Below are 10,932 nucleotides of genomic sequence, written 5' to 3'. Positions count from 1 at the left end.
GGACATTATCTTGCCATTCTAACATTTCATAAATGTCCTTCTCAGCTTCATCAAAACTGTAATATCCCTAACCGGAAATATTCCTCAAACCCAGGCAAAATCTCAACCAGGAAGACGTACAAGTGGTATAGTAGCTGAGAAAATCATAGAGATATAATGACAGAGATATAATAGTAGTGTAGCAACAATAATGAAAATATGAAATATAAACAAATACACATGAAACACAGCGAGAAATGCTAAGCCATTTTATTATACTAAGTAAAGGAATGAGTACAGAGGTGATCAGAAGGATGTCACCTCAACTTGCAGAAGGCAAGTGAAAAAATACACTCAGAATAAAAAAGGAATGGCCTCACACTGATCTGCGTCCCAGCTACTGGAAAACTGCCATGCCACTGTTGCTACTGGAAATTGAATGAGGATTTGGGGCTTCTCCCCTCCTCAGAAAAGGTTGAAACTCTAGAATTGGACTCTATTCAAGAAACCCAGAAAAACCCAGAAATCTTTTCTGAAATTGTCAAACGCCGAAAATCACCCCCTTGGGGTTCTGCGTAGTTCCTCAAAGACGTTGATGAAACTACTACTGAAATGCTAATGAAACTATTGTTGGAATTCCAATGGGAATACCATGCCTGAGCAAGCACTCGAAGTCCCCTAGGGCTAAGGGTGAGATCTCTGAACGGAGACACTCAATGCACTAAACAGTGCTGCAAACTAGCTAAACAGCTAGTGTGCTCTAAGTCGAAATTACTATTACAAATGCTCATAACCGAAATGATCCAAAATGAAGGGGCTCCTCTCTATTTTATAGCCTCTGCCTCTCATAATCCCTAGGCTCACCTCCTCCTACGTGATTCCCCTCTTTCCATGTGTTCTTCCCTCCTGCGCAGTCCCTCCATGTGTCTGCGTGGGCCCCATTTCTGTGTCCCCCTTTGGCCCCCTTAGCTCCTCCTTAAGTCACAACGTTGTGCTACTAGGAAGTGACTTTTTATTCTTAAAGTGAGTTATGTCCCCCATCCTCACTTTTTTATTTATAAATAACTATAGAAGGCAAAAATTGGGCAAAATCGAATATTCCAATTAGCCATGGCTAATTAGGAATATTACAGTCTCCCCCAGCAAAATGTTGCTTGTCCTCAAGCAACTGAAGTGATGGATGCTGCAATATCTTCTCACTCTCCCAAGTGGCATCCTCATCCGACAAATTCTTCCACCTTACCAAGAATTCCCGGACCGTCCTACTCCGCAGCTACCTCTCCCTGCTATCAATGATAGCCTCCGACTATAATACCAAATGCCCCTCGTCATCCATCAGTGGTAGCTCATATATCGCTATCACCTGCTACCCCAATTCCTTTTTCAAGCATGATACATGGAAATCGTTATGAATCTTACTGCCTTGGGGCAGCTCCAACTCATATGCAACCTGCCCAACCCTGCATATCACTTTGTACGACCCATAAAAGTGGGGCTTAATCTTCTCAACCCCCTTCTGCTTTAGTGACGACTGTCAGTATGGCTATAACCGTAGGTAGACCATGTCTCCTACCTTAAACTATCTCTCCACCCGACCCCTGCTAGCATACAGCTTCTATTGGTTCTGTGGCGTAGCCATGTTATCCTTGAGAGCTCGGAGAATATCCTGACTCTCTTGGATCCATATATTGGCTCTGGGAGCCTTGCTATCACCAAACATCACGTCAGCAAAAGATAAAGGATGATACCCATATAAAGCATAGAATGGTGACATACCAATGGACATGTGATGTGAAGTATTGTAGCAGTACTCCCCTAGATGCAGCCACCTCAACCATGCTCGTTGCTGCCCACTGACATAGTTACGCAAGTAGCCCTCTAGCCACTTGTTAACTATCTCTGTCTGCCCATCCGTCTGTGGGTGATAACTAGTACTCGGTGTCAACTCCATCCCCACCAATCGGAAAAGCTCCTACCAAAACCCGCCCATGAAATGGTTGTCCCTATCACTGACAATGGTCTTAGGAAGACCATGTAGCCTGAAGATCTCTCTAAAGAACATCTCGGCCACTTGTGATGTTGTATAATGTGCGGATATGGCAAAAAAGTGTGCGTACTTTGTTATTCGGTCAATGACGAGAAAGATGCAATCCTTTCCCTATACCATGGGCAACCCTGTGATGAAGTCCATCGAAATACTCTCCCATTTCCCCTATGGAATGGGAAGAGGCTGCAATAATCTCGCGGGATGTCTCGTCTCTCCCTTGTTCCTCTGGCAAACATCGCACTCCCGGATGTGCCGAAGTACGTCCTCCTTGAGGCCCTTCCATGAGAACCTCTCCCTAATGGCCCTGTAGGTTTTGGTAAACCCCTGATGTCCTGCCAACGGTGAATCATATGATGCCTAGAGTATCTTCTTCTTGAGCTGAGACCCCTCAGTCAAGAAGATCTAGTCCCTGTAATAGATGATCTCATCGACCACTCTGTACCTATCATCTGCCACCTTCCCATCCAGAACCTCACATTGCACCTATCCTTGGAGTACTCTACTAAGAGTCGAGCCCTCTAGTTTGTATCCAAGCTCATAAGAGACAATGTGGCTGGTCTACGTGAAAGGGCATCTACTACCACATTGTTCTTACCCTTGACATACTCAATGTCAAAGTCATATGCTTGGATCTTGCTGATCCACTTCTGTTGGCTCTCCTGTAGCTGCTTCTGCTCCAAAAAGAACTTGAGGGTGTTGTGATCAGTCCTCACCCTGAACCTATTACCCACCAAATACTGTCGATACTTAGCCAATGTATGCATGATGGCCGTCATCTCGTTGTTTTATATAGAATACAACCTCTCGTGTGGAAGGAGCTTCCAGCTCTTAAAGGCTATAGGGTGACCTCCCTGCATCAACATTGCGCTAATCCCTTCTCCCAATGCATCACACTCCAAAACAAAAGGCTGCGTAAAATCTGGCAACACAAGCACTGGGCAACTACTCATAACCTCCTTGAGCCTACCAAAGGATCGCTGCGTTGTATCTGACCAAATGAAAGCCCCCTTCCTCATCAAATCTATCAGGGGTGCAGCAAGCTGTGAGAAACCTTTGATGAACTTTTGGTAGTAAGTACAAATGTCGATGAATCCTCGAAGTTCCATCACGTTTCTCGGCTCGGGCCATTCTCTGATGGCCCTAATATTCTCCTCATGGACCCTCACTCCGTCCACCCCTATGATGCGTCCCAGATACAACATCTCTGTCAACCCAAACTCACACTTGGAGAGTTTGGCATAGAACTGCTGCTCCTGTAAGATATGCAATATTGTCTCAATGTGCTGGAGATGCTCCTCCCAAGTCCTACTGTAAATGAGAATATCATCGAAGAATACCAACACAAACTTCCTCAAGTGACTATGGAAGATGTGATTCATGCAGGATTGAAATGTAGTGGGGGCGTTGGTTAGCCCAAAAGGCATCACCAAGAACTCAAAGTGCCCATAGTGACACCTAAAGGCGGTCTTGGGAATGTCTTGCTCCCTCACGCGAATTTGATGGTACCCAGATCTCAAATCAATCTTTGAGAAGTAACGTGCCCCTCTCAACTCGTCCATCAACTCATCGATCCTGGGTATGGGGTACCTGTTCTTCAGGGTCTTCTTGTTTAGGGCCCTATAGTCAATGCACATCCTCAATGTACCATCCTTCTTCTTCACTAACACCACAAAAGAAGAAAAAGGACTCGTGCTCGGTCAGATATGCCCAAGAACCAACAACTCCTAGATAGCCCGCTCCATCTCATCCTGATAGGCCTTGGGGTGCCTATAGGGGGTGGTAATCACGGCCTGTATGCCCTGCTCAAGCTCGATGGTGTGTTCAAACCCCCGCTCCGGTGGCTATCCTGGTGGAATATCCCCAAACACTATGGCATACTGATCAAGGATAGACTATATCTCTGGGTGTACCATCTACCCTGTAGTCCCTGCCTCTGATGCATGCAGCTCCATTGCCCACTCTATGTCTCCCTTTCGGAAGATTGCCTCCATCTGATGAGCCGAAACAGTCTGAGGTAGATATGTGTGCTGTCCCTGTATCTTCTCATGCCTCCCTGTCTTCTCATCATCCCACTCCTTCTCCAGGGTCTTCCAATCTATCGTAACCTTCCCTAAAGTGATAAGCCACTGAACACCCAGTATCATGTTGGTGTCCGGAATATCGACCAAGAAAAAGTGGTCAGTCAATGTGTAGGTGCTCATCATCATTGAAAGCTCTGGAACTTAACGAGCACACGTCATGGTCTGATCTCCGAGGACCAATACTAAAAACCCATTGAAGCTCTTTGTCTGTATACCTCTCCGCTCAACCATCTGGGCATCGATGAAGTTGTGGGTTGCCCCACTGTCAACCAAAACTGATACTCTCTGGCCACGTACTGTCCCTCATACATGTAGCGTCAGATACTTGGGAACTCCTCGCAATGCTGCAAGGGCCCCTCCGGTGGGTGCAAAAGATGCACCACCTGCTGCTGGCGGTGGTGGTGGCAAAGGACCCTGTACGGCATGGCTATCTCTTGCCTCCACATCATCCTCATCATCCTCCTCTCCACTAATCTCAAAGAAGACCTCAATAAAATGTGCTTTACCAGCAGCACATCTATGTCCTGGTGCCCATGGCTCCTGACAAGTGAAGCACAACTGCTTCTTCTTCAGCTCCCTCCTAGCATCATCGTCAAGCTGTACTCGTCCTGGATTTCCCTTTGGAGGTGGAATCCTCACATCCTTCCCCTTAGACTGGAAAGTCTATCTCTGGGGGTAAGGTGTCTGGGTCCTGGGTAAGACATCCTATAAGTCCCAGGTCCTACTGATAGCGTCCTGGAGTGTGGGTGGTCTAATGGATCGGACTAAACCCCAAAGTGGCTCTACTAACCCCTCAACATACATATAGACCCTCCGTGTCGTGGATAGGTCTGGCACCATCATAGAGACCCTTAAGGAATCTGCAATGTAGGTCTTTGGGTTCCCTGTCTGTTTGAGCCTTGTCAGCTCAACAAAATGCTGCTCTGGATCCCTTCGATCAAATCGCTCCATCAATCTCCTAGTAAAATCGGTATATGCCATCACTATGGAGTGCCCTAGTGTAACCATCCCATGAAACCACCAATCCTGGGCCTGGTACTCTGCAAAATAATCGCCCATATGTCTGGGCTCTGCCTCCTTTTGGGCTAAGGCCCCCGTGTCAGCTCCTAAGAAAGTGGGCATGGTAGAGCGTGTAGGGGCATCTGAGGCCACCTGCTACGCAGTATCACCCTGCTCTAGCAAATGGTGGGATGCACCCGATCCCTCACCAACTTGAAAAACCCGTGGGCTCTCACGTTGTCTGGCCTCTACTGTCGTGAATCTCTGCCCCATCACCTCAATCTACCTCGACAGATCCTGCACGAACTTGAGGAGCATATCTGCAAATATTTTCCTGTCATCATCTGCCATCGGATCCTCCTGTTCCGTGTCCACCATAGGAACACATTCTCCCTCTTCTCCAACCTATGCCCAATGTCTCTGTATCTTTGACCTCTGTAACCGATATAGGGTTTTTCCCCGATGTCATAGATCGCTAGCTCCACAGACTGAGCCAAATCTATGCTCTGATACCACTGTAATATCCCTAACCCGGAATATTCCTCAAACGCTAGCAAAATCTAAACCAGGAAAACATACAAGTGGTATAGTAGCCGAGAAAATCACAGAGATACAATGACAAAGATATAATAGTAGTGCAGCAACAATAATGAACATATGAAATATAAACAGATACTCACGAAATGCAGCGAGAAATGCTAAGCCATTTTATTACTGAGTAAAGGAATGAGTACAAAGGTGATCAAAAGGACGGCACCTTGACTTTCACAAGGCAAGTGAATAAATACACTCAGAATAACAAAGGAATGGCCTCACACTGATCTGCGTCCCAGCTGCTGGAAAACTGTCGTGCTACTGCTGTTGTTGGAAATCGAATGAGGGTTTGGGGCTGCTCCCCTCCTCAGAAAAGGCTAAAACTTTGGAATTGGACTCTACTCAAAAAACCCAGAAAAAACCCAAAAAGCTTTCTGAAATGGCTGACCCCCAAAAATCACCCCCTTGGGGTTCTGCGTAGTTCCTCAAAGACGCTAATGAAACTGTTGTTGAAATGCTGATGAAACTACTGCTGGAATGCCAATGGGAATACCTTGCCTGAGCAGGAACTCGATGTCCCCTGGGGCTAAGGGTGAGATCTCCGAACGGAGACACTCAATGCACTAAACAGTGTTGCAAACTAGCTAAACAGCCAACGTTCTCTAAGTCGAAATGACTATCACAAATGCTCATAACCGGAATGATCCAAAATGAGGGGGCTCCTCTCTATTTTATAGCCTCTACCTCTCACAATCCCTAGGCTCACCTCCTCCTGCGTGATTCCCCTCTTGCCATGTGTTCTACCCTCCTGCACAATCCCTCCATGTGTCTGCGTGGGCCCCATTTCTGGGTCCCCCTTTGGCCCCCTTGGCTCCTCCTTAAGTCACAACGTTGTGCTACTAGGAAGTGACCTTTTATTCTTAAAGTGAGTTATGTCCCCCATCCTCACTTTTTTATTTATAAATAACTATAGTACGCAGAAATTGGGCAAAATCGAATATTTCAATTAGCCATGGCTAATTAGGAATATTACAGAAACATGAGATCATTTCCACTGACTCATTAGTCAAGGAATTTCTGAATCAACATTTTTCATGAATTAAATTCAACTTCTCATAGAATAATTTTTGCTACCTCTATATTCATATATTCAAACCATCGGCATTATAATTGAAATCCTTTAGCTGAAGAGTTCCCTCCTCTAATTATTTTATCTTTTGTTGAGATTGTCGAAGTTTTTTATCTTTAGCCTTAATCTCCTATGCATGTTGAATTTGAAAGGAATTTAATTATTTTTATAGGCTTTTTAGTGCAATCTCCTTTTGATTTAGTTGAGCTTTCCACTGTGCTCCTAGTCATTCTTCCTTATTTATGAGTGTTTTTTCTATAGAGGCAATCTTCTCGTCCTTCTCCCTTATAAATTCTTGTACTTCCATGGATTTGTCCATTGTGGAAAAAGTATATGCACCTGTGAACTGACTTAAGTTTTCAAGTTCATCAACATGGGAAATTAAAGTACCTTTCCATAGGACTTCAATAGGAGTAGCTAGTGAAGTTTTCCCTAGTACTAAGGCCTAGGAATCATCTATCTTCCTTTTCTTACTTTCTCTTTTTACCGCTACTTTGTGCATAGGGCTATAAAAAATACCCATTTGGGGGATCTCTTCAATGTCAAGGAATATATTTGAAGTAGGATTGATTGGAATAATTTGTACTTCACGTTAGGTAACTAATGGTGTCTTCTCAGTTATGGATTTCTTTAGCACAGTGTACTTCTGAGAAGTAGGATCATTTAATGGATTCTGCTACTGAAAATTAGTTTCTCCCTCTAGGACCTCTTTCCCTCATTCATATTTCTTAGACCACTTCAAGGCCTGATCAAAATGGTCCCATACCTGTTCCATGTTTGGGTCCACTCTATGCGTCTATCCTTTAGGATTTGAAGAACCATTTTTATGATTTTTTTGTTGTTGAGGAGGGGCCATTGGTTGGGAGGAAATTCCTTGCTGAGTAGATATTATGTTGTCCTTTAAAGATATTTGTACTTGTAGAGAAATTTGTAGCAAATATAAAGGAAGGAGGGCCAACCTTTCATCTCTAAAGGTGAGGAATTTCTCTCACTCCTCGACTAATAGCTCCTAATTCACCCTTTTAAAAAATTAATCATAGGAATCTGCTTTGGTGAACAAGTATTCAAACTGGTTTTCTTTGTGGGGGAGTCATATGATACCAGAGTTTCGAGCTACTTGCTTTGCTACTCCATCTATGTCATAGGGCATGGTTGGAATGGTGGACATATTTAATACCTCAATAGGTTTCAACTCCTTTTCATCATTCCCATAATTGTTCAAAGAGAATATTTTGAAAAGAAACTAGAATTGATGCCAAAGCTTTTTGTTTGAATATTTAGGGATTTGGTATTCCCATGACCAACTGTTTGATATGCTACCTCCCTGCACAACAGCTTGTATGGGACATAGAATGGCAAGACATGTGGGAGTGCATGGCTTCCAAAGACTCTGATATAGGTGAATGACTCTTCACCAACCCAATTCTCAATTCTCCTAAGGTTTTCCATGGCTTCTTGAGACATTCTGGGGGGCTTGGTTTCAAATACGACTTCATAAATTGGGATCATGACCTTATGACATATTTGATAGAAATTACAAAAATAATTGGTCTCCCAGAGTACATTCTGATAGATATGAATTGGAAAGGGGCTAGAGATGGTCCACTTCCATCCCATGGGTAGAAAATTAGGGGAATAATAGAGGGAGTCCATGACATAAGATGACATATAAAAGGCAGGAATTTTCTTCTATGAGACATTGTGGGAAAAATAGAAAGCTAAAATGTGTTTAGACAGGTTATTGGATAGTATAGTGGCCTAGTCAAAGATGTATCCCTTAGAATCCCCGTCAATTAGAGGAACTCAACTTTCATGGAATTCAGAGACGTTCGGATATGCATGTAGCCTCAAAAGCATGGAAACTACTTGACTAAAAGGAGAATCGATGAGATCTATAGAGTACTTACCATCTCACTCCTTTTTGTACTTGTTCGAGTCATTCCTCCTATGTTTGATGGAATTTGTTGGATCCCTGTGCTTTTTAAAGCATTCTTCTACAAATTTCTCGCCATAAATGCATCGAGGGTCTGGTAGTTGGTACATCTCCTAAGATAATTTTGTTGAGAACAATCCAATTCTCGTACCCTTTTGAGTGTCGAAATTATTTTCTGTGATATCCACCATTTCAATAACCCACCTAATCATGCATGTGTAGGTCATAATATGAGTCCACTCTCCACTTCTATGTAGAAAAGAGTTTGTTGCATCTTGTGGAGTTTTCTCTAAGGTGTGGGTTTTATCATCGACCACAACTGTTATGAAATTCACCCTAGGCCCTTCAACTTCAAAATACTTATACATAACTTCCCATGAGGAATTTCTTGAATTCCTAGTACAAACTATGTCTAAAAACAATTCTTCTCCTGGTATTTCTCTATCAATGTTTTCCCTCAATGGGTTGGCTGGTTATTGTACATACGCCTTTGAGTTCCCCTTGGATTTCTTCATTTTTTCTTAAGAAGGGGGGTGGAGGCTTCCCTGGTAAGTGTAGGGTAATTGGGTGTTATGAGTGCACAAAGGTCCTTATGCTAGTTGTTGGCTTGATGGGGCCTGACCCATGTTTAGTGTTATCTGTGCTAAACAACAAAACCCTAATTCCTGGCCCTTTCAGCAAAAACTTGTGTAGTGTAGGCTGCAGTCTCACCTGAAGTATTATTGGGGATGACAGAACCAGGTTTCTACATCCAGAGGCCTGTGTGATATGTTCTTGTGGTTTCTAGGGCTTAGATCTACCTTCGCGAACCCTTAACCCTTTCAAATAGATAATTATTGTAAATGTGCTTAAGCGACTTCCAAATATTCGTGAAGGCTCTTAATAATTCATAATATGGAGAAATATTACTGATCTACTATTTTCACGTACCAGATAAGCATTAATTCATATAAATTATAACACAAAGCGAACATACAGAAACTTGCAAAAGTAAGAAAGAAGATGCAAATGTATTAGAGCTGACTTAAAACACTCTTTATTAAGTATAATCAATTTAGTATAGACTTCCTTTCCCTACACACTCAGCTACAGAGGCCCACACACTCAGCCTAAGGACTTACCAAGGTGTCCGTGTACTTAGTTGCAGGAGCCCTCCCCTTTCCCCTAAGTACAGGAAACATACCTTTCTTGCCTTAGCTTCTTCCATTTACCAAAATTCTTCTATCTTAGTTATCTCTTAGAATCGATATGACTCATCTATATATATCATTTAACTTACAATACCATGGTCCACGAACCATGGGAGGGTATCAAAATCCTCTTATCACCCACCCACCTAAGGGACTAAAGCCCCTTTTACTGAAACTATCTTCGCACTCTACTTCCACATTCCATGCAATCTTTACATTTTATACAAAAATTAACCCAAAAGTTTACCAAAACATAACCCCATGGACCCTATCCTAACATACCCCCAACACAAATTGGGTGACTCGCCCTTGAGTCACTCGACTTGTGCAACAATATTGTTTTGGAGTTCATGGAACTCCATATTTAGAACCTACAAATCAATAGTACCCTGCACCGTGGTCTATTGTACTTCTTCAACCAGCTTCTCTATAGTAGGGCCTTCCACCGTGAGGCCCATTGTTCTTTGTGTCTATTGGATGGTTTTCAACTTGTCCTAAACTGATAGAGTTAGCTGGATTTATTCCTATGTCCATGGTTGTGTTATGGACCTCAACATGGCCTCTTTACAATGCATCTCTTCAACCTCTGTCTGTAGTTGTATTCCTTCCTCTAGGCATGCGAAGCGCTAGATTGGTGCCAAAGTGCACGCAGTCGACCTCATTTCATCAAACTATTGTTGCTTCTCCCTAATATATGTACCAATCTTTTGCAGAGTGGGGACCTCCTACAGAGATCTTCAAATTTCCATGGCCTGCTCGAATAATTTAGTGTAGTCCTTGACTGTTGTGTCTAATGTGGACATCCCTTCCTTAATCGCTGCTTCACGTTGCTCCTGAATTTCTGATGGAGTGGTCAGCTAAAATTTCAACTCCAACTCTAATATTTGCAATTGATGTTCAAATCAGACTTGACCAATTTCATCCTTGGATTCCCTTACCACTGCATCCAACTTCTGAATCTTTGCTGGTGACTCTACATCTTCAGGAATGTTGAGTTCTGATAGCATATTACATGCCTATGTAATTGTTGCTTCCAAGGT

Source organism: Pinus tabuliformis, chromosome 1_2 (assembly GCF_031772625.1).
Source record: "Pinus tabuliformis cultivar Carrire ecotype Pingquan chromosome 1_2, CPIR1, whole genome shotgun sequence".
NCBI classification, from domain to species: Eukaryota; Viridiplantae; Streptophyta; class Pinopsida; order Pinales; family Pinaceae; genus Pinus; species Pinus tabuliformis.
This window is presented reverse-complemented; position numbering follows the sequence as displayed.